Consider the following 26,237-nt stretch of genomic DNA (forward strand, 5'->3'; position numbering starts at 1 on the left):
GAAGGGATCAGGTATCAGGCATCAAAGAACAAAAAATCATATCATTGTGAATGAGGGGAAGTGCAGAGTGGGGAACTAAAGTCCATCAGTAGACAACTGGACATCCCCTTATGGAAGGGTCACAGGTAGGAGACGAGCCAGTCAGGGTGCAGTGTAGCAATGATGAAATATACAACTCTTCTCTAATTCCTAAATACTTCCTCCCCCCACTAACCTGATCTGACTTCTACCTTCAAATCTGGCTAGACTAGAGGATGTACACTGGTACGGATAGGACCCGGAAACACAGGGAACCCAGGACAGATGATCCCTTCAGGACCAGTGGTGAGAGTGGTGATACCAGGAGGGTGGAGGAAAGGTGGGGCAGAGAGGGGGAACCTATTACAATGATCTACATATAACCTCCTCCCTGGGGGACAGACAACCAAACATTGGGTGAAGGGAGACATTGGACAGTGTAAGATATGACAAAATTATAACATAATTTATGAAGGGTTCATGAGGGAGTGGGGAGAGGGAAGGGAGGGGGAAAATGAGGAGCCGATGCCTAGGACTTAAGTGGAGAGCAAATGTTTTGAGAATGATAAGGGCAATGAACGTACAAATGTGCTTTACACAATTGATGTATGTATGGATTGTGATAAGGTGATTAAAAATACAAACTGGGGATGAATTCAATAATTAATGAGTCCTAGTGTCCCTACTGATAAAAATCATATGGATATACAAAGTTGAGGTAGTAATACTCTGCACTCAACAGCAACCATTAGAAATATGCTTCATTTCAAATTAATAATCTCCACTGAAGTCTCAGCCAAAAATAATATCATTTGATAATTACAGTTTTAAAGGACACATTAATGATTCAAATCATTCAAAATCCTGATTGGGGGCAATGTAGTCATATTACTGTTGATGAAAACTTTTTGGTCTGGTTATCAGTTTAATTTCATCCAACTAGAAGTGCACAGCTGCTAACGCTCAAAGAGATCTTTTAGTGAGTGAATCCTTAACCATCAGCCTGATAGCAGTATGTGCTTGTTTCTACTCCTGCAGTCCTGTGCATGGATGGTTGACCGACTTCTACATAGCGTCTTCACAATTGCTACAGTTTTCATTACTTAGCAAATTTCTCCTTTTCAGACAACCAAAGCACTTTACATTTCCTGCAACTTTTCAGAAATTTTTCCCTGGCATAGAAAGCAGTTTTTTTTTAGAGCAAAAAAAAAATAATAAAGCTTTTCACTCCATCAGACTCAATAGAAAGTGAAGTTTACTGTAAAGCTATGCTCTGTCACTGAAGGTCACCAAACAATTTAGTAACATCAAAGAGCTCCCATTCATAGAGTTCTGCAATAAGTGGTCTTTCCTCCAGCCCTGTCCCAGCATTATGACATTGCTCCTTCTTTTTAATGCCCTATGCCTCGAAGAGTGGGAATAAAAAATTGGTAAATTTTATTATTTAAAAGAGAAAAAGATATTTGTTTTCCAGAGTATTTTTGATACTAGCTTGGCCTCTAATTCTCACTTGACACCCTGGATTTCACTCAGTTCTTTCCTCCATGCTGTGATTGTTTTGTTCTGTGCATACTTTCTTGCTGCCTGGCTTCTAGTTTGATTCAGTCATGGGAATGATGAGAAGGAAATTTGTAGATAAGTCAATGTGTGATGAGTGTTCAATATCAGAGGTAGACAGTATTAGATGTTTTACCAAAGCAAAATAATTGGTCAGTTATCTCCAAAGACTAACCTTTCTCCTTTTGCTGTATTTTAAGGGAATATCTCCATCTGAAGAATCTAGATAGCAGTCTGAAGTGTTAGAGTTGAGATACCAGCACAACCAGGGGAGCAAAAATAATAGATTGTGCTTTTCTTAGTCTTTCTTAGTTTCTGCAAAGATTGGCCTTTGGAAGTTCATATGGTAAGCACTTTGAGCCAATTCATGATTCTCTTGCACTGCAGGAAGTCCGGAGATTATTTGCACTCCAAGGGATGGCCACAGAAGGAAGAAACAAAATTTCATGAATGTACATGGATTCGTTCTGAAAAACAGAATGGGGAAAAACCTAGAAAGACTCAGAGAACTAATGTATTTTCTTAATTATTATAACAATGACAAGAACGCAAACAATTCTTTGAGTCTGATTTGTTCCTCCCCTCATTTCACTGATTTTACTATATTTTAATTTACAAATAGACATGGCATAATGTGAAATAATATTTAAAGGGGGTTCAAATAAAGGAACAAGTGAAAATATTGTGGGACACCTTCCTTTAATAATCTGTTATCAGACTATATTAGACAGGGTTCTCTAGAGAAACAAAACCAGAGCGCTAAAAATTTTATAGTATATATTTATATAAATAGATAGATATCATAAGAAATAAACAGTTAATTAAATTATAAAGCAGTACAAATGGCTCAGTGCAACTCACTCCTGTGAGACAGCTGTGAGACACTGGCAGTCCTTTAAGTCTTGAGGGCTGCCAGGTAGTTCTCTATAGAGTAATTCAGGCTATCCAGGCACAGGCAGCATACAGCAAGGTAGGTCACCAACAGTCAGCCAGATGACAGGGTCTGACAGCCCCCAGCTCTAGAGATGTAAAGTCCAATAGTGTGGTGAAGCAGGTCTTGAAGGAACCTCAAATTACAGTGACACAGTCCACGGGTTAGGTGTCCCACAGGTAGTGTAGCTTGCAAATGGAGGCAAAGAACAAGCAAGGCAGTTGCACACTGGTCCGATGACCAAAGAGCAAGAGATAAGAGAGGTGAGACTAGCCGAGCCATATATCTCTCTGCCCTTCAATTGATTCCACATGTGTTCATTGGCCATGTTGGAATAATAAACATTAACTATCTCACAGACTCAAACTCTATCTGAAATAATGGGTTCAGGAAATTAGAAGAGGCTGTTATTAGATCTGCCTCAATAAAGATAAGAGAATGCAAAAGAATACATATGGTAGAAAGATAAAGTAGTGACATATGGAATAAAATGAAAAAAATAAATTTCCCTTGGCATTGCAATTTTTAGTAATGGATATTTTAATTTGTTGGTCATTACCCCCATAAAACTTGCTTTGAAAGCTAATCAAGATACTCTGAAAGGAAATAAAGAATTTGTTTCAAGACTAGGCCTAAATATTCTAGGTGAAGATCTAATTAATGTAACTAATTAGTTTAACAAATATCTAGTTTTTATTATGGGGAGAGAATAAATATTTAATACTCTCTCCATGATAAAATACTCGTATGAGTACATTTAAAAATATATAATTTAAGATTAATATGAATTCATCTTGTAAAAAGGTCTCTTCATATTTGCATTGAATGTACTACTGTTTGATAAATGAAAATAAAATTTTAATTGTGAAGTCTGTGATAACATTTCAAAAAGCTGGCAATATTTAACAATTTTAATTATGAGAGCTGACTCAAGTTTTTAAATTGTTAAAAGAACTGAAAAAAAATGTATGGCTTAAATGTATCTTTTTAAAAGATTGGTAATGTAACCATCAGAGACTGTATGTTTTTGATAGTGTTTCACAATGCACCAGCAGGTGTGCACTACACCGACAATCCACGGCATTCACGTGTTTCTTTCTGCAATGTTGTACATATCTCTGACTGAAAGTCTCAGCGAATGATTTTATGTTTTCATATATTTTTTTTCTCTTTCCAAACTCATAGATATTTTACAAACTTATGCTAAATATTCAGTTTGTGTTATTTTTATTGGAGTGGTTCTGTGGTTTAGCAGGGGAATTAGCATATACATTTTCTTTATGTGATTCATAGTTTTAATTGAGTGCTAACACTGTTTTGTTTGGTTTTTTGCTCAAATTTTATGTCACTATTTATCTGGGAAGAAAAAAGTCTGCTTCCAGAACTCATAATGGTTTCTCTCTCCTCATGCTTTTATACGTGAAGGTTCCATAGCTTCTGTAATTTCTTTTATCTCTATGTCCTCATACATTCCCATTTTATTTCACCTGCTTCTTAAGATCTCTTGGGTTAAACCAAACATTGAAAGAAACGTCTCATCTAGTGCCATTCTCTGAGTTACATTGCAATAATATGCCTGCAATAAAGCAGTTTGCTTACCAAGCCATGAAAACGACTTCTCATCTAGAAATACAAATGTTCTCCTTGACTGAATTTTAATGAAGATAGATACATACTTCTGAAAATGCATAAAGAGAATGGGAGAAGAGGAGGAAGAAAACAAAATGAATGTATTTGCATGCCAGCAGAACCTGCTCGCTTCCTTTTATCTGATAGGAATGTTTCCTGGGAGTTTGAATGCCAGTGAAGTGCTGGTCTTCTAGAGCAGCTTCTCCCACCACACCAATTTTTACTATTGTACCTCCTTTTCTGCCTGGTGTAAACCTTCTCACACCTAGCTTCTGTTTTGTTTTGTTTGTTTTTTTCTTATTTTCAGATCAAATTATAACACCTTGTTTCAGTAATCAACATCAGTGTTGGTTATGCTTCTTAAAAATCCCTTACTTTGTAAAGTCTATGGTTTGCTGCCCATATTAATTTTTTTAATTTTTACTTGACCAAATGCAGGTGCTGGTCAGAGTGCTCACAGATTCGTATACAACCCTATCCCCATCATGGATGGATTTGTTTATCTTAGGAGAGTATTCAATATATTAGCTTTGCTAGATTCTTGGCATATTTAAACATGAATTCTTTCTTTGAAAATACTACACAAGCCATACAAGCACAAAGAAAATAGTTTCATTCTATGGAAAGCTATTTCTTCACTCATATTTCTACCATGAATCATACTGGAATTATTTGGATTTATTAAAACATATTTTCCAAAACATAACCACTCAAACCATTAATAGTCCTTAACAATGATAAGTAAAATAAAAAAATTCATTTCTTCTAACTAACAATTTTAATCATAATTTCATTTTTCCCCTCCCTTGGCAGTTTAATTTCTCAGCCCACAGTTCACTGAGGCTGTAAAATATAACTGAAGTGGAAGGGCAGGACAATCAAAAGAGAGGATGTTGAAAAGGTTGAAGTAGTAAAGAATCTTTGCCAGGATATATGAGACATTAAGACTTTGATATTTTATATTGGTGCCAAGATCATCCTGGAAAACAAAAAGACATTCCAAAAAAAAGCATTATTGTTAAGTGTTTGTTGTGTGAGATTTCTGTAGTAGAAAATTCATTTCTTTCTTTTAATCTCAGGTCTAAAATAATAGGGTTTTCACAGTTTTAACTTAAATATAATTTATTTAAGTTCATACAAAATTTATATAAAGAAAAATACATATAATTTTGCTGACCCACCATAAATATGTAATTTGGGGTCTGTTATTTTCTTCAGTATTATTTTCTAGCTTAAATTCTGAGCCCCCATTTGCAGAAGGTGATGAATGACAGTGAAAACTCAAAATCCATTTTCAGAGTCCAAAAGCCCATTAAGCCCATAGTGACTTCCGTCTGATCATTATCTATGGATAGAGATAATCTTGCCCTTAGACAGAGTGCTTTAGGAATTGCATTAACTCCACCTCACTCCAGTTTGCCCAGGGAGAGGCAATTTCTCTTAGGGTCTTGCATGGGTATGTCCTTGATGGTGATCATGGTCCTGGGGATAGTACTGGGAATTTTATGGTCATGATTCATCCTGTATCATTCTTGCCCTGCAGTCTAGGATAGAAAACCTTTGAGCTAGTTAAGATTTATTGTGCCAACTTGGCTGATAAACACATGTGGGGTTAATTGAATGGTGGACAGATAAATGGCTCAGTGAGCTTCCCCTTTCTAGTTCTCAGGTCTCTTGCTTTGTGATGGTCGCACCAGGGTGCAGCTGCCTTAGCCAGTACACTGCTTCAGCTGGCAAGGCTCACTTCCTGTGAAACATCCCTGAGGAGGAGCTGCATGGACCTACCCTGATGCAGCCCTGGGTGCTGGAGCAGCCCTTTGGAGACCCCTGTCAGCACTGAGATGCTTACACATTCACTGATTCAGCTTTCCTCCTGCCGTTGGCTTCATTATGTGTGTTTTGTGAGATGGAGGAGGACTTTGTAGAATGGTGTCGGATGTATGGGCTGATGTTGGACTTATGGGCTTGGACAACACTGGGTTGGGATGCTTTCTGAATGTACACTTACCCTTTATATAAAACTCATATATATATATGCATTTCTGTGGATTTGTTTTTCTAGTCTACCGACTAACACAACCTTGGATCTATCTTGTAAACTGTTTTAACATAATGTACCTGTCCTAATATTGGTCCTGTTCCCACTTCTGTAGCCCCACCTGTAACTGTGATGTATTGATCTGCCAATAGTAATGAATTTGTGACAGCTTTCTTTGTCCCATAGACTTATTTAGCATATTTAACTAGTTTCCTCATTGCAAGATCCTTAAATGCCATTATGACCCCGTGCTAGTGGCATAACTGAGAAACAAAGACTTAGTACTATGATTTTCCTATTTGTGTTTTATCTATATATATCACGACATTAAAACCCACAATAAAAAAATCAAGCAACTACTCCATAGGGGTCATTTGACAAATATCTATGAGAATTAGAAAATTATATCCTTACACCACACAATATTGGGGTATTTCACTTTCATTAAGGATGGAAATTCTTTCACTCTGCTCAAAAAATGCTTTAAAAGGAGTACTTCACTAGGAAATGTTTCTTTCCTTGAGTTATTTGTGTTACCCAGCAAACATAAAATAAGAGCCTAAACTTAAAGCCAGAGGGGGTAAAAATTAAAGTTCATAATATTTACCCTTCTGGCCATTATTAGGACATTTCTGTCTAAGAAGTAACCATTATCTGGTAAGAATATATACATTGCTCTCTGCTGAGAACAGCCATGCTTACAGCCTCACATAAAGAGAGAACAATCTGACTGGTCTTCAAAAGAAATTGTTCCATACTAAAGAAAGACAACCAAACCCCCAAACAGTTTTACTGTCATATAATCAATTCCTACTCATAAGAGCTTTATATAAGGTTTCTGAGGTGGTAAATTTTTACAGGCGCAGACAGCCTCATCTTTCTCCCATGAAGCAGCTAGTGGGTTTGAACTTCCACTTTAGTAGCTAGCAGTTCAATACTTATCCCACAGTGTCACCAGAGCTCCCTTACAACCTAGCTATTATTTCCCTAAGCATATATACTCATGAGAAACTAAAGTATATGTCCACATAAAAAATATTGTGTTCATATGGCATATTCACATTGGCCAAACATTGGAAATAGTCCAAATATCCATTTACTGATGAATGGCTAAATAAATTGTGTCTTAGTCAGACAATACTATTTAACAATTTAAAAAAATATTGCTGTTTGCTTCAATACAGATTAACCTTGAAACTCTTAAGATAAAGAAATCAGTCACCCACACACACCAAAAGAGACCTACTAGTATTATTCCATTTGTATGACATTTCTTGAGTAGGTCAATCTATAGACTCAGAAAATGGACTAATCTTTGTTGAGGAGGGCACACTGGTGGTGTTGGGGCTATACATTGGGTTTTGAAGTGAGAGGCTGAAATTCAAGACCACCAGCCATTCCACAGGAAAAAGATAGGGGCTTGTATTCCTGTAAACAGTTACAGAATCAGAAACTCAAAAGGGTTGGTTCTCCCCTGTCCTGGAGTGTCACTATGAGCTAGCATTAACTTGATGGTAGTGAGTTTGGTTTGATTTTTTAGAGGGTTGAGGAAAAATGGGAATCACTGTTAAGTACAGTTTGCTTTTGAAGTTCTAGGGTTGTGGTTACGGTTGTACAACTCTGTGAAGATACTAAAAATAAAACATTTTACGTGGGTGAATTGCATGGCATGTGAATTGAATATAAATATAACTGTTTATATTTAAAAAAAACATTTCTATCCATATCTGCATCATAATTTTATGTCGAGTATTCATTAAAGATTTTTCCTCAACAATATATGCACATAAAATTAAATACTTCTTGTTGTATAACAATTATTACTATGCTTTTCCAACTTATTCTACCATCGTTGATATAAGCTCAGTGGCCACTAAATAAGATTTACCTTCATTCTCATCTCACCCTTGAAACGATTAAGCACTTGGCTGCTAACTGAAAGGTCAGAGATGTAAACCCAACAAATAGTCTCTGGGGAAAAGATGCAGCAATCAGTTTCCAAAAAGATTTATAGCCTGGAACTCCCGTGGGGTAGTTCTACTGTGCAGTAGAGGATAAAAAAGAGGCACCATTTGACTATAGCAATGGATGTGGGTCTTTCTACCTTGGCAACTCTTAATAAGGTTTTATTTCTATATATTTGTTTATTTCATGTAAGTGGCTGACATTAGATTTGGCCTGACTTTTTCTCTCATCACAATGTTTTCAAGGTTAATTCAAGTTATACATCAACCATTTCTCTTTATGCTAAATAATTCTTTCTATGGATATGCCACATTTTGCTTATCTATTTATTTGTGGATGGACATTTTCACACCTTTCGGCTATTTTGAAAAGTACTGCAAAGAATATTAGTGTACAAATTATATCTTATTTTTTGCTGGTTGTTACTGTGAACCTCAGTTCCTGGGCTGTCCATGTAGAAATTAAGCAAGCTACAGACCCGTGTGTTTCCAGAGGTAAGCTGTACTCACACATACCTACACACAGCAACAATGAGTTAAACCATAATTTTAATAAAGCATAGGTTCACTTCAAAAGGAATGAAGAAGTTCCTTCTCATGAGTTAAGAAGGACACCTAAAATTGGGTAAAGTAAGGGTTCCTGGAGGTATGGTGGGGTGGCAGGAGGTAGACGAGGTGTAAAAGGGAGCTGGTAACAAGGAGTCCAAGAGGAAGAGAATGCTTTGAAACACATTGCGGTAGCAATTGTACAATACTGCTTGATGTGACTGAACTATGCAATGGTATGATATCTGCATTAGCTCTCAATAAAATGGTTTTGAAAAGAAAAACTGCTGAGAAGGGACCTTGTCTAGAGGAACACTTCTGGCTTTTCAATGGCACTTTCGAAAGGGAGGAGGGTTGCCACTCTGCAGATGGTCAAGCAGCTTTCTAATTAGTTGTTCCGTTCACCCCTGAGTCTCAATGTTATCCCAACTCTTGCTGTGGGTCAGCATGATTTGGGATTTATATCCAGCTAGAGTTGGGTCATGATGTTCACCAGGTCCTGGCTTCAAGGTTAAGGTATTTTCCAAGCCAGTTCTCATAGAGTCCTTCATTTTTAGCTTATTGACCCAGGGTCTTTTGTTCTCTCCCTTAGCAGGCAGGGCAGAAGTCTGTTCTGTCCCTGTCAATTATTATTTTAAAATAATACACACATACACACACGCAGCCATGTGCACGTCCCCCACAACTGAATTTTTTTCAAAGCTATGCATATAAATTGTTTTACAACACAAGCTTATCCCCTCCAGAGTCCTCTCCATTACACTTAATACATTTGTCAAATCTGCAGTTCCATTCTTGGAAACAGTTTTCAAATTCATCGGTTTGGATGGCTGACAGCACCTCCTTATTTTTTTTTTCACCTCTCCTACGTCTTCAAATCGCTGTCCTTTCATGTCCTTCTGTATTTGTGGAAACAAAAAGAAGTCCCATGGAGTGAGGTCAGGTGAGTCAGGTGTGAGAGGCATGCTGCTTTTTGTCAAAAACTGGCACACTGGGATGACTGCATAAGCAAGTGCATTGTTGTGATGGCAAAAACAGTCCCTGTCTGTCATAGATCAGGCCTTTTTGTCTCACACTGTTATGCAATCTTTTTGTCTCACACTGTTATGCAATCTTTTCAGACCCTCTAAGTAGAAAGCTTGATTAACAGTCTAATATGGTATAAAGGACTCCAAATGCACTACAAGTTGATATTTTCATGAGGTTTGTCATCAGTTGACATTTCACCTTTTTATGAAATGAGAGAACCACTCATACCCTTGAGTTTTTCCCATAACACTGTCCTTGTAATCTATGTTTAACATTATTACAGTTTCTGCACAGGAAACAAAAATTCACAGCTGCATGCTGTTCTCTGAAATCGCTATCTTTATGGGTTAGAATTGACTCTATGGGAGTGAGGTGAGTTAAAATGTTTCTTACTTTTTGACAATATTAATGTAATCTATTTCTGCTTCGGCATGGATATCATTCCTCCATGCTTCTTTGCATTTTTTCTCTCCTTATATCATTTGTATTGGATAAGAGCACTATTTCAACAAATTGATTTTCCTGGAAAACTATTAGACTCTCCATTCTTTTCCCTTAGTTTTCCTTGAGTAAAAAGATTGTAGCATAAAGTCAAAGAAGTAATATTATATATTTTTATGTTAGCCCACCTAAGGAACATTAACAGTATAACAAAAAATAAAGTAAAGAGAAAGAAAAATTGATAATAGAGAAAAGTATACTAAAAAAGAAAAAGAAAAAAAAAGCTGATCTGAAGCAAAATGAAATTCCAACCAAGTATTTTTAAATAAAAAAGTCATATAATAATTATCATAAAAATATGGAGACAACACAATAAAATATAAATAAAATATGATCTGCCAGACACACAATATATTAGCTTGAATGTAGTTTTCTCAAAAGCCATTGAAGTTCCAAGAGATTGCAGTTCTTTTAAAGTGTTCCTTAATAAGCTTTGAAAATTATATAATTAAAACTAATATTTTATAGCTTGAGTCTGAGAAAACAAACTCAGTGTTACTGGGTCAATGCTGACTCATATCAACACCCTGATACTCTCACTGTTTCTGGGAGTAGAAAGTCCAGTTTTTCTCCTTTGGAGCTGTAGGTGGTTTCCAACTGTTGACCATGTGGATCGCAGCCCAACATGTAATCACTACATCGCCAGGGCTTTTGAGCAATTTATCTATTTATTTTGGCTAAATAAACCAAATTATTTGATATGATTCCCTATAAATAAATCTAACATGTCCTCAAATAAGGAAGACTGGATAAGGTCAATTTAACCTTATAGACAAGTTCAATTTAATTTTAGTAACAGCAAAACATACCCAAGAAAATGTAAAATGTGAATATGTATGCATGTGCATTTAATTTTTAAAACATCTAACAAGACATTATTTATATGTTTGTTTGTATTCTATGCTATACTCACAGTTGGATTTACGTTTTCTTCTTTGAAAATTGCACATTATTTTGCTAAGATATAGAGATATCATCTTATTCTTATCATTGTCTATTTGTATGTAGCATACTTCACAAATAGCACACTTCCATAGGGTTAACTCTGTTTCATAGTGATGCTACATGGTGGAGTAGACTGTTCCATTGAGTTTCCAAGGTTATAAATCTGTATAGAAGCAGATTGCCTCATATTTTCCATATCAGTGACTGGGGGGTTCAAAAAAATGGATCTTTTGGTAACTGCCCAACACGTAACCCACTGTTTCACCTGAACACCGTATTTCACAAACAATAACAGAAATAATTGTCATGATATTGGTTCCAACGCACAGCAAATCTATAGGACTAGGTAGAACTGCCTCTGAGTTTCTGAGAATGTAACTGGAATAGAAAACACCATCCTTCTCCCATGGAGCAGCAGGTGGTTTAAAGCGACTAGCCTTGCATATAGCATTCCAATGCTTAATCCACTGCACTACTAGGGGCCTATAATTTCATAAAAAACAAACCAAACAACAAAATAAATTCACTTTCATTGAGTCAATTCTAATGCATAATAATATGATAGGGCAGGATAGAATTGCCCCTGTGGTTTTCTTAGACTGCAATTGTATAATAAAATAGAAAGCCTTACCTTTCTCTAGCTGAGCACATTATGATTTTGAATTGGGCTTTTTAGCTCAATGTGTAACCATTACACCACCAAGCTCATAAATAGTTGATGTTAATTAATAATGAGTAAAAATGAAATAAGACAAAATTCAACTCATATCCTCCATTCATCTATAACACTTAATATTTTACAGAAACTATAAAGTCCACCAAAATGTGGAATGGTTTATGTAGACTAAAAGGTGAAATGGTTTATGTAGACTAAAATGTTGAATGGTCTACATAGACTAAAATGCTAAACAGGGTATCCCTTTGGATCTCCATCTGCAGAAGAATGAAACAGAACTCATATGTTACACCATACAGAAAAATGAACTGAAAATAGATTAGAGATCCAACTGTAAACCCCAGAGCTATCAGGATCATCAATAAGTGCTTTGGGACAAATGTAAAGTCCTTATTACCGGGCAGACATAAACTACCAAACACAACAAAGGAAGCACACAAAGTAGAAGACAAAATAGATGGCGAGAACCTATTAAAAATAAGCCATCTATGCACATCCAAAGACTTCATCAAAAGACTAAAATGAGAGCCCATGGATTGGGGACAAATCTTTAACAATGACATATGGACAAATGACTAATTACTAAAATCTATAGATCTCCGAAATACCTCAATAACAGGAAAATGAATAACCCAATTTAAAAGATAGGCAAAGGACTTGAATAGACAATTCAAAAAGACAAAACTCAAATGGCTAACAAACAAATGGAACATTGCTCATGGTCACTAGCCATCCAAGAGTTGCAAATAAAAATAAAAATGAGATATCATCTTTCATCCATAATGATAGCCCATTAAAACAACAACAAATGCTGGAGAGGGTGTGGAGTGATTGGAACTCTTATATACGGCTGATGGGTTGCAAAGATGTACAACCCTTGTGGAAAGTGATATAATAATACCTAAAATAAATAAGACTAGCAATACAACATGACCCAGAAACTCCTGCCAGCCATATACCCCAAAGCAATAAGAGACAGAACAGGAACACATTCATGTACTGTGGTTTGCAGCCAGCCTATACTTGAATTATTTCCTTGTGCTGTGTTTCAAATTCTATACTGTATTAGTCTTGGTACTTGCGAGAAACAAATCCACAGTAACTCATATATGACAGTTTTATATAAAGGTTAAGTGCACATCAAGAAAACATCCCAACCCAGTGCTGCCCAAGCCCACAATCCAACATTAACCCATATGTCCAACACCAATCCACAAAGTCCTCCTCCATCTCACAAAACACACACAATGATGCCGACTGCAGGAGGAAAGCCAAGTCAGTGAATGTGTAAGCATCTCAGCGCTGGCAGGGGTCTCCACACGGAAGCTCCAGCACCCAGGGCTGCATCGGGGTAGGTCCATGTGCCTTCTCCTTGGGGATGTCTTGCAGGAAGTCAGCCTTGCAAGCTGAAGTGGGGAACTGCTTAGGCAACTGCACCCTGGTCCGACCATCACAAAGCAAGAGACTCGAGAGCTAGAAAGGTGAGGCTCACTGTGCCATTTATCCCTCCGCCCTTCTATTAACCCCACATGTGTTTATCGGCCAGGTTGGCACAATAAACTAACTACCTCATATACCATTGGCCAACTTAATGACACTATCAATAGAAATACCTTATGCTCCAGGAAATGATTGATAATGTACTCTATCACAAAATGGCAATGATGTCTCTCAGAGGATCTAGAGACACATATAATCCATAGATAAATGAATGGATATTGGATTCACACTCAACTATAGCCCTAATCTAAGGACAATTAGTTCTTATAACATGACCGTGCTTAATGCTCACACTCATGAAGAGATCACTGAAGATATGGGTGTTCGAACAAAGTACAGTGAAAGATGGTGACTGGCTTAAAGAAAGAGTAGGACCTTAAAGGCTTGTCTTCAAACAAGCAGCATCTAAGCAAGGCATCAATTAAGTCCACATGGAAGAAGCATGACAGCCTGTGTGACCCAAGTATTGTACAAGATATATTCCAAATGTGAAGACTGGAATGATATCAGAGCTTACATTGTGAACACCAGGTTTGCAGAAAGCTGTTGATAACAGTGGAAGTCAGAAATGCATTTTCAGGGTCCCCACATGGATTAACCTCCAAATTCAATGAAAATTCACTGAAGCGTTTATGTCTGACCCTGTGTGAGTACTATGTAAAATCAGAGGACAAGAGAGAAAATGATTCTTTCAACTTTGAAGTTTTTGCTTATTTGTTTACTTGTTTTTAAGTGGGTCAGGATGACAAATTAGAAAAATAGACAAACAAACATTAAGAAAGTACATTAAATTATTACATATTTGATGGTAAGAAATAATAAATTACAAATTGAGTAAGTTTTACATGCATTTTATATACATTTTTGAGGTATTTCACTGAGACAATAATTATTTCAAAACAAATATTAATTGACATAGTGAATATAGTGCAAAATACAACTGTGACTGCTAGTACAGAGTTGATTCCATTATTAACTAGTCACAGTTAGCTTCACTAAGTAAAGAACACATGATTAGGTAACATATGATCACAAATGAATGACAATGAAGGAAGAATTCCACACAGATATAAAGGCTTTAGGAACAAACAAAGCTCCAGGAATTGAAGGACTAACAATTGAAATATCTCAACAAGCTGAGGAAGCAGTGAACACGCACTTATCTACGCGCAGACATTTGGAAGACAACTATCAAACCAATGGTCAGGAAGAGATCCAACTTTGTACCTATCTGTAAGAAAGGTCACATAACAGCATGAGTACATCATTAGATAATATAATTAATGTGACATAATAATAAAAGTTTGGTGGAGATCATTCGAGAACAGGTGTAGTAGGACCCCACCACTACCACCATCACCATCACCACCAAATTTGAGCTGTATTCAAAAGAGGAATTTAAATGAAGCCTATCGTTGCAGGCATCAAATGGATGTTGTTTTAAAGCAAAGTATACAAGAGAGATATTGACTAGTAAAAGTATTAACTATACAAAATCATTCAACTGTGTGCATCATAACAACTCATGGATATCATTGAGAAGAATGAGAATTCCAGAACAGTTTATTGGTCAAGGCGTCACTGTTCAAACAGAGGAATGGAAATCAGGATGTCTGTATTAGGTGCTGTATCCTTTCACTATACTTATTCAATCTGTATGCTGACCAATAATCCAACAAGCTGAACCATATGCAGGAGAATTGAAAAACAGGATTGGAGGGAGGCTTATTAACAACTTATGATTTTCAGATGATTAACAACTTTTCTTGATGAAAGCGAGAAAGATTTGAAGCACCTGCTGATGAATTTCAGGGATGGAAGGCTTCAGTATAGATTACAACTCTACAATGTGGAAGTGACTAAAATCCTCCTAACTGGACCAATATAAAATCTCCTGATAAATGGAGAAAAGATAGCAGTTGTCAAGGATATCTTTTTTTCTTGGATCCACAATGAATATTCATGAAACCAGCAATAAAAAAATCAAATGACGTATTGCACTGGATAAATCAGCTACACAAGATCACATTAAAGTGTTGAAAAGCAAGGCTGCACTTTGAAGACTAAGGTATGCATAACCCAATCCATGGAATTTTCAATCACATCATAGGTTTCTGAAAATTGGAAATTGAATATAGAAGAAAGAGTAAAATTCAATGTATTTGGATTATGTTGCCATTGAAAAATGTTAAAAGCACCCTGGACTGCCAGAGGAACAAGTAAATTTGTCTTGGGAGAAGTGCAGCCAGAACACACCTTAGAAACGAGGGTGGTGAGACTTCATCTCACATTCTTTGGACCTGTCATCAGGACAGAACCGTTCCTGGAAAAGGGCACTGTGCTTGGTAAGATAGAAGGGCAGTGTTAAAGAGGAAGACCCTCTTATTATCATCAACATAGATGGATACAGTGGCTACAGCATTGGACTGAAATATAACAAATGCGAGGATGGTGCTGGACTGGGCAGTATTTCCTTCTGATGTATATAGAGTGACTCTGAGTAGGACTTGCATTGAGGATATTTATTCCTGATCAATAGGTAACATAATTTGGCCACAGAATAATGAATATGTAATTGTTGCATACATTAGAACAGTGGGTCTCAACCTTCCTAATACTGCAACCCTTTAATACAGTTCCTCATGTTGTGGTGACCCCCAACCATGAAATTACTTTCGTTGCTACTTCATAATTGTAATTTTGCTACTCTTATGAATTGGGTAACCCCTGAGAAAGGGTCATTCGACCCCCAAAGGGGTTGTTACCCACAGGTTGAGAACCGCTGCATTAGAGAAACCATGCCCAGCATAACTGAAAATGAAAAAACTAAAGAAAGCATTCAAGCCTAGGATTGAAATCTTGAAAGATTCTTTAGGCAAAATATTGAATGATGCAAGAAGCATCAAGAAGAGATGTAAAGAATAGAGTCATACCAAATAAACCTGTCCACCATTTGAACAGGTAGCATATGAGCAAGAACAAATGGTGCTGAAGGAAGGTCAGGCTGCATTGAATGCATTAGCCAACAACAAGGGTCCAGGAATTTATGGAATGCTAACTGAAATGTTTCAAAAAGTTGATGAAGCACTGGAAGCATTCACTTGTCAATGCCTAACAATTTGGAAGACAGCTACTTGGTCAACTGACTGAAGGAGATGCATATTTATATCTATTCCAAAGAAAGGTGGCTCAATAGAAGGCTCAAACTATAGAAAATATCATAGATATCCCATGAAATTAAAATTCTCTGATGATCATCCAACAATGACTGCAGTAGTACATTGGCAGGGAACTTGAAATCCAGGCTGGAATCAGAAGAGCATGTGGAACAATGGATATTATTGCTAATGTCAGATGGATCTCGGATGAAAGCAGAGAATACCAGAAAGATGTTTGTTTGTCCCTTATTGACTATGAAAAAACATTTGCCTCGGTGGACCATAATAAACTATGTATAACCTTAAGAAGGATGGGAATTCCAGAACATTTCCTTCTATTTATAAGGAATTTGTACATGGATCAAGAGGCTGCACTGAGAACAGAACAGGGACTACTTCATGTTTTGAAATCAGGAAAGGTGTGCAAAAGGGTAATATTCTCGTACCATACTTGTTCAATCTGTATGCATAGCAAATCATCAGAAAAACTGGCTTATATGAAGAAAAATGTGGCATGACGATTGGAGGATGGCTTTTTAACAACCTGTGATATGCAGCTGACACAACCTTGCTTGCTGAAAGTGAGAAAGACTTGAAGCACGTACTGATGAAGATAAAGGATTGTAGCTACCAGGATAGATTACAACACAATGTAAAGAAGATGAAAATCCTCACAAGTGGACCAATAGGTAATATGATAAATGGAAGAAAGGTTGAAGTTTTCAAGAATTTAGTTTTGCTTGGATCCACAATCAATGTTCATGGAAGCAGCAGTCAAGAGATCAAAAGATGCTTTGCATTAGGTAATCTGCTACACGAGATTTCTTTAGAGTATTGAAAAGCAAGATTGTTAGAGAACTAAGATGTGTCTATTCAAATCACAGTATTTTCCATTACCTCATATGCATATGAAAGTTGGACACTGAATAAGGAAGATTGAAGAAGTGATGCATTTCAGTTGTGATGCTGGAGAAAAATATTGAAAGTACCATTGGACTGCTGAAAGAACAAACCAATCTGTTTTGGAAGAAGTTAGGTTAAAGTGCTCCTAAGAGGCAAGCACAGCAAGACTTTTCTTTACATATTTTGGACATGTTGTCCTGAGAGAGCAGACCCTGGAGAAGGGCATTATGCTTGGTACAGTGGAGGGGCAGTGAAAAAAGAGGAAGTCCCCCAAGAGGTGAATTGGCAATAGCTGCAGCAGTGGGCTCAGGCATAGGAACAATTGTAAGGATGCTGCATGACTGGCCAGGTTTTTGTTGTTGTTGTTGTTCTGTTATGCATAGTACTTGTTTTAATCTTCTCCAGCTGAACTTTTATGAGTAATTTATATTCAGTTCTGCTCTTGGTCTCTGGCCTACTTTTGGGTGATAATATTGAGTTTCATCATCATTTCTTTCCACAAACCTAGTTTGTTTCATGTGTATCCCATTTAACAAGGTCGAAGTGTATAGTAGCCATTTGTGCTTCAGAAAATATATTTTTAATGAAGAAATTCATGGCTTTGTAAAATTCTGTTAAGCCAGCTCCAGCTTTGCTTCTATTTCTGGAGTTATGTCATCCTTTCCCTTTGTTTCCAGTTCTCTCATTCCAATCACCAATAACTATCAATAAATCTAGTTTGCATGTTTGCTTCATTCAGACAGAAGAAGTTGATTTCTTCATCATTTGTTTTGTTGATTGTTGTAAAACTTTGATTAATACTTGTATTAATTCAACATGTCTTCCTTGAGGAAGTCAAGATATCATCCTATCATGTATAGTACTGTGCTTCAGAACATCTTAAATTTTTGTTTGTGATAATGAATGTGACACCATTCCTCTTCCATAGGATATTTGTTCCTACTATTGTTAACATTAAGATTGCCACATTCAAATGGTCATCACCATTTGATATCTACTCACTAATTCCTGTGGTATCAATGTCTATGTGTTTCATTTCATTTTTTAGAAATTGCAACTTTCTGGGATTAATAGTCAATATCTCATTCTGATTTTTAGTGAAAATTTAAGCTATTTATTCTCCTTTAGAGTCATGCTCCATTTGTCAAATATAAGTCCTGAGAATTTTGTTCCATCCATATTATTAAGATTGACTCTTCTCTGAGGCAAAAGTTCCTCCTCATTTTGATTTTGAGTGCCTTTGAATACAAGAGGCTAACCTTCCAGCCCCACATCAAAAATGATCATTGCTGTTTGGAAGGCTCGCAGTACTCCTTGTGAAGTGGTCTGCCTATTCCTTCTTCATAGCCTGTTTTCATTCTGGAAGCTCTGCTATCACTGTGGTCATCTCTGTTGCTGTTTGAAATACTAGTGGCATTGATCATCAGCCTCATATAACCTGTGGTTACTGCATTATGACCAAGTGAAAGACGAGTGGGAAGTAATAGAGTCATGATAGCAATAGCTGTCAAAGAAATCAAGTATGTGGTTTGACATTTTCAATAACTTCTGAAGAGTATATTTGAATTTCATGCATGTTTCATGAATGTCAATCTCAGTCAAACTGCAAACATAGTGGTTTTGCTAAACATTCTTTTCATGATTGCATCCTTCAAAGATTTCTAACATAACAATACCAACAAGGAAAACATGCTGAACCAATTGTGGCCAAAATACAGTATAAGGTATATTGAATTTCCTATTATCTTTTAAAAAAAATAAATGGTATCTAAGCATATCGTTCTTCTATTGTAATAAAAAACATTTTATATTTTGAACATTACAATGGTTTAATCCTCAGGTACTTATGTATATGCTACTACTAAAATGGGCCTCCACACAATCCCAAATATAATTTTAGATAACCATTGTAATTTTGGATAAAAGCAGAAAATAGCAATTTATAATTAGTTTTGTAATCAATAATATCAAATATGATGCTTATGATCCAAAAAAGTAACAAGCACTCAAATTTATATAGAAAATGGTGGATTATCTATTCATATGTGAGAAGTAAACTGAGGCACAAGATGTGTGAGAGGTAAACTGAGGCACAGGATGAGAACAAAGTCAGGACAAAGTAGGTAGAATCAGAAAAATCAGAGACAGCTTTATTGTAGCAAGGACAGAGAAAATGGGAGCTTCCAGGCAGAGCCCCATGGTCTAGCAAGTAGCCCAGGGGAATTGCGGGCTTGCCCAGGGTCTGGTCTTTTAAAAAGAAAGCGAGGAGAAGAGGTGGGTCTGTGTTGCAGCAGCAAGGTTTATGGCCCAGGATGTAGTTTATCAGCTCTGGCAGGCAGGCCAACCAGGTTCTCAGGGAATCAGACATTCCAGGCATTATTCTTCAGTTTCCTCATTTCAGGGAGGCAGCTGCTGACCTCCGGGAACATGTAGGGAAGCGGGGCCTTGGCCTGCTTTAGCTCGTCCCAATCAATATGGAGTAGAAAATCAAGAATTTTTTTTAAACATTTCATTAGGGGCTCATACAACTCTTATCACAATACATGCATCACTTGTATAAAGCACATTTGTACGTTCATTACCCTCATCATTCTCAAAACATTTGCTCTCCACTTAAGCCCCTGGCATCAGGTCCTCATTTTTCCACCTCCCTCCCCACTCCTCCTTCCCTCATGAACCCTTGATAATTTATAAATTATTATTTTATCATATCTTGCACTGTCCGACGTCTCCCTTCACCCACTTTTCTGTTGTCCATTCCCACAGGGAGGAGGTTATATGTAGTTCCTTGGAACCGGTTCCCCCATTTCCACCCTACCCTCACTCCACCTTCTCAGTATTGCCACTCTCACCACTGGTCCTGAAGGGATCATCCACCCTGGATTCCCTGTGCTTCCAGTTCCTATCTGTACCAGTGTACTCTGGTCTAGTCAGATTTGTAAGGTAGAATTGGAATCATGATAGTGGGGATGGGGGGATGGGGAGGAAGTATTTAGGAACTTGAGGAAAGTTGTATGTTTCATCATTGCTACACTGCACCCTGACTGGCTCGTCTCCTTCCTACGACCCTTCTGTAAGGGAATGTCTAATTGCTTACAGATGGGCTTTAGGTCTCCACTCTGCACTCCCCCCCATTCATAATTATATGATTTTTTTGTTCTGATGATGCCTGATACCTGATCCCTTGTGATCAGTCACACAGGCTGGTGTGCTTCTTCCTTGTGGGTTTTGTTGCTTCTGAGCTAGATGGCCACTTGTTTACCTTCAAGCCTTTAAGAGCCCAGATGCTATATCTTTTGATAGCCGAGCACCATCAGCTTTTTCACCACATTTGCTTATGAACCCTAAAATCAAGAGTTTTATATTGTGCTATTGACCAGAGTCTCTGGAATTTGGGTTTGGATAGCACGAAGGAAGAAAAGGAATAGCATAAAAGAGAAATAGGGAGCTAACATCAATGAGTATGAGGAGTAAAAGATCTGAAGCTAATAGTTATTGCACAAATCTGTTGCCATCTATTTGATTCAGACTCAAAGAAACCCTATAAGAGTAGAACACTTCCATAGCATTTTCAAAGATAAAATCTTTACAGAAGCAATTTGCTATATCTTTATCCTGAAAAAAAGTTAATAGATTTCAACTCTAAATTAAATCAGGGAGATACTGAAAAATAGTCCAACACTGAGAACATCAGATGCTTTCAAAGATGTAGAGCAGTGTTTCCCAAGGTGAGTGATACCAACCCGTGGAGGTGTTGGAATGATCCAGTGGGACTGCAAAATCATATACCTCCATTTTATCCGGGATTTGGTGCTATAGAACAAAATTTTCCAATCGCCAGGGGTGCAGTGAGATTTTTAAGAAAAGGAACCAGTTGGACAAATAAGTAGGGAACATTTGTTAGAGCCACAGGAATTCTCATTCACTGAAGGTGAAGATGTAAATTGGCACAGAGAGTCTGAAGGTAGTCTGGCAATTTATATTGCTGCAATAGCACTGCTAAGTAGTTACTCAAAGGAGATAAACCATATAAAAATAGAAAGAGCAGAAGAAGATGGCATCTAGTTAGATTCACCAACCCAGAGCTCCTGCTGCCAGACCAAAAAATTGGGAGGTAAGGTGAAGGAGACTGGGAGGCAGAGTCCTGAAGTTAGAATCAGGGTACTTGGGTCTTTCCTGAATCCTGCTTTTTAAAATTTACACTCACAAAATGAACCAAGAACTCACTAAATTGCCTTAGGTTCAGGGTATTGGGCTCCAACTGAGCAGCCACCTGCACCCTTGTTTGGCAGTGAGTAGCGATTTCCCCAAGCTGACATCCTAAAGGGAACATAATCCCAGACATAAGGAGAACCTCTGAAAGCTAGTCACAGGACCTCACACCAGAGCCCTTGTGCTGTTAGTTACCTTGAGCTCATAGCCTGCGGATCAGGGTCAGTGGGTACCATAGATTTAGAGCAATTGAAAAGAAGTAGAGTAATGAAACACCCGGGGTATACCAAAAATAGACTTGGGAGACAGAGTGTGGCAACCCATCAGGCTTGACTGGAAAACACTTGTAAAGTCCTACAAACAGACCTTGAACTATTTATAGGCTTTTAAATTTTTGTCTGTGGCTTTCTTTTTGTTGTTGTTATTTTGTTCTTGCTTTCTGCTGCTGTTGTTATTGTTTTGTAGGATTTTACTTCCTTTTTGTTTTATTTGGCTTTGCCTGTTTTTTGCACTTATTAATGTGTCTGCATGTCTATCTAGATAAGATAGGCAGGATAAGTAATCCAGAGATGAAAAGAACGGGACCAACGGTTCCCGTGGGATACAGGAGAAGGGGAGGTGGGAGAAAGGAAGCCAGTGGGGACCAACCCAGGGACAAGGGAAAAATAAGTCAACTAAAATCAATGGAAGAAAGATCATTGGCTGCCTAGTGGGGCTCAATCAAGGGCAATGTAACAGTGAGGAATTACTAAACCTGATGAAGGCCAAACATGATGGTGGAACAAGACAGAAGTAAAAAGGAAATAGAGGAAAGAACCAGGAGGCAAAGCCATTTATAGAGGTCTAAGTATAGGCATGCACATATGTAAATATATGTAGATAATGAGAGGGGAATAGACCTATGTACTCATATCTATATGTTAAGAATTAAGGTTGCAGATGGACACTGGGCCTCAACTGAAGTACTCCCTTAATGCAAGAACACTTTGTTCTAACAATCTGGCATCCTGTGATGCTCACCGTCCCAACATGATTGCTGAAGACAAAATGGGTGCATAAGCAAATGTGAAGACAGCTGATGGTGCCTGACTATCAAAAGATATAGTGTCTGGGGTCTTAAAGATAAACAAGAGGCCATCTAGTTCTGAAGCAACAAAGCCCACATGGAAGAAGCACACCCGCCTTTGTGATTATGAGGTGTGGATGGTATCAGGTATCAGGCATCTAAGAAGCAAATAAAACTATACCCAAGATGAATGGGGGTGGGCATGGAGTGGAGACCCAATGCCCATCTGTATCCAATTGGACAGCCCCACTCCAAAGTGGGGATGTCTGCATCAAAAATGCGGATTAGTCAGGGTGCAGTATAGCACCAAGGAAGCACACAACTTTCCTCTAGTTCTTTGGTGCGTCCTTCTCTCCACTATCATGACCTTAATTCTACCTTACAAGTCAGATTAGACCAGAGCATGCACACTGTTAAAGATAAGAGCCCGAACACAGGGAATTCAGGGTAGATAAACCCCTCAGGGCCAACAAGGAGAGTAGAGATACCATAATGGATGAATAATGGAAAAGCGGGTTAGGGGTGATGGAGGAAAATGCAAGATATGGTAAAAATAATCTATAACTTATCAGTGGTTCATGAGGGAGGGTAAGAGGGGGAGGGAGGGTGAAAAAATGGGGAACTGACATCAGGGGCTCAAATGGGAAGAGGATGCTTTGAAAATGATGATGGGGGCATATGTGCAAATGTGCTTGACACATTGGAAGAATATATGGATTGTGATAAGAGATGTAAGAGACCCCTAATAAAAGTCTTAAAAAATAAATAAATAAAATGAAGTTAAGTGAAAAGAAAAAAGAAAAAGAAAATCGGAAAACACATGTTCACAATATATAGTTATATATTATTTTGTGATTAATCGCTATGCTTCAATTATGTTTAATTATGTTTAATTTGTAACAATGAAAATACATCCTGCATATCAGATATTTACATTATGATTCATAACAGTAGCAAAATTACAGTTATGAAGTAGCAACAATAATAATTTTATGGTTTGGGGTCACCACAACGTGAGGAACTGCATTAAAGGGTCACAGCTTTAGGAAGGTTGAGAACCATTGTTATAGATTGTTAGATTGGGTGTTGAGCCTTCACACGAAATAACACTCACCTGAAATGAATGCTTTGCCTTGTTGTTGGGCTAACAATTGTGGAAGGAGGCCATCATGGACTACGTGCTAATTCTTAAGAGCAATCTATTTTAAGACTTTTTTTTTCCTTTTCATGAACAACCAGCCCTTTTTCTTCTTTGTGATTAGACATTGATTTTAAAGTGTGTACTCTATATGAAATCAAGTATGAGTTAATCTATAAAGTTACTAGATTAATGTTTTTTTTAAGGGATATGGCAGGGAGGTATGAGTACAAGACAGAAGAAAATGTTGTAAAATTGAGTGTGGTGATGATTGTTCAATTCTTTCTGAAAAAGATTGAACTATTCAATTGTATGATATATGGATTATGTCTCAATAAAACTGTTAAAAGTCATATAAAATATGCACAGGAGTGTTTGTAACAGCTTTTCATGATTATTCAAAATTGGAAACAATCAAAATGACCTTCACTGTGTAAATGTATAAACTGTAATATTTTCATATAATGAAATATTATTAAGCAATGTTTAGAAGAGTTCAGTAATACTTAATTTAATTCTTCTTTTCTCAATGCACAGTTACACTAATGAAAGTCATCAATTTCTTGAGGGTATCTTGTCAAAACTTCGTTCAGGGGGTTTTAGTTTTGTGAACTGTCTTAAGTATGGGCTTTAAGTGAATGTCCATTAGTCTGTTTGGGGGATTTATATTACAATTTAATTTACTTGACTTAAAACATTCACAGATCATTTGAGAATGTAATAATCTGTCCTCTATTACATATTGAGGGACATCATGGTCAAATAGCCTGAAATATAGGTCTCCCTGAGTCAAACTATCTGATGACTTGTTTGAGTTTACTTCCATTATGGCGTCCACACCCACTTTGTCATTGTCAATTATGTCCCTACATTTGGTCCACAGCATCAAAGGACATAATTATCCATTGTGGTGAAGTGAAATTGCTTTAATTTGTGTGTCCTTTTATACATTGTCTTTGTTATTCGTTCCCAGTGAATAAGCAAGAGCATATAAATAAGCACTAACCTTAAACTCACTGCCATCAAATTAATTCTGACTCATACTGACCAAAAAGGACATGGTGCAACTGCCCTTGAGGGTTCCTGAGACTGTAATTCCATGGAAGTAGAAATCATCCTCTTTCGCTTGTAGACTGGCTGATGGTATCAAACAGCTTACCTTTCAGTTAGCAGCCCAATGCATAACCATTATGCCAGGAAGGCGTAGAGAATTCTAAATTGCATATTGGTCAGTTTTTTCCATTTTTCTATGTATAAGAGTGAGTCAGCTCAGAAGTAGGAAGAAGAATCAGTTAGCCATCAAGAATGAATGGCCACCCCCCCCCCCCACAAAACTTACAATAGCCACTCAAAAGATAAAATGCTTAGGAATAAGTGTAACAAGAGAAATTTAAAAATGTGTACAAAGATGACACAACCTGCTTGCTAACAATGAGGAAGATATGAAGGGCTTGATGATGGAGATCAAGGATTTCAGTCTTCGGTATGGATTACAATTCAGTGTGAAGAAAACCGAACTCCACACAATTAGACCAATAGGTAACATCATGACAAATAAAGAAAAGGTTGAAATTGTCAAGGCTTTGGTCGTGCTTATTTCCACAATCAATGCTCATGGAAGCAGTAGTCAAGAATATCAAAAGATAAATTGAATTTGGTAAATCTGATGCACAAGACCATTCTAGAATATTGACAAGCAAGGATGTTACTTTGAGGACTAAGATGCAACTGATCCAAGCCATGGTATTTAGAGTTTGTAAAAGTTGGACATTAAATAAAGAAGACCGAAGAAGAACTGATGCATTTGAATGGTGGAGTTGGAGGAGGCTATTGAAGGAACCAGAGACTGCTAAAAGGACAGGTTTATCTGCCTTGAAAGAAGTATGCCAGAGTATACTGTAGAGGCAAATATGTCAAGACATTGTCTTGCATGCTTTGGACATATTGTCAGGAGAGACCGGTCCTTGGAAAAAGATATAATGTTTGTTAAAGTAGAGGGATAGTGAAAAGAGGAAGGCTCTCAAGGAGATGGATTGACATTGTTGGTGCAACAATGGGTCAAGCATGGGAACAATTGCAAGGATGACACAGGAGCAGGTCGGTGGTGTATAAGGTGGCTGTCGGTCAAACCAACTCTGTGGCACCACCACCACCACCGGAACAAAGACAATTTCAAAATATTAGCGCAATACTTTGTACTGTACTGTAAACCACTTAGGACTGCAAACCAAAAGAGGGCTCCATAAATGGAAGAATATACCGTGTTTATGAATAGAAACATATAATTTTGTGAAAATTTCAATAATGCCTAAAGCAGCCTACAAATATAATACAATACCAATTCAGATCCCAGAGTCATTCCTTGAGGAGATGGAAAAGCTAATTTTATGTGGAAAGAACAAAGACCAATGATAAGCAAAGTACTA

Source organism: Echinops telfairi, unplaced genomic scaffold (assembly GCF_000313985.2).
Source record: "Echinops telfairi isolate 266 unplaced genomic scaffold, ASM31398v2 ScPeMD7_7469;HRSCAF=8507_0, whole genome shotgun sequence".
Taxonomy (NCBI): domain Eukaryota; kingdom Metazoa; phylum Chordata; class Mammalia; order Afrosoricida; family Tenrecidae; genus Echinops; species Echinops telfairi.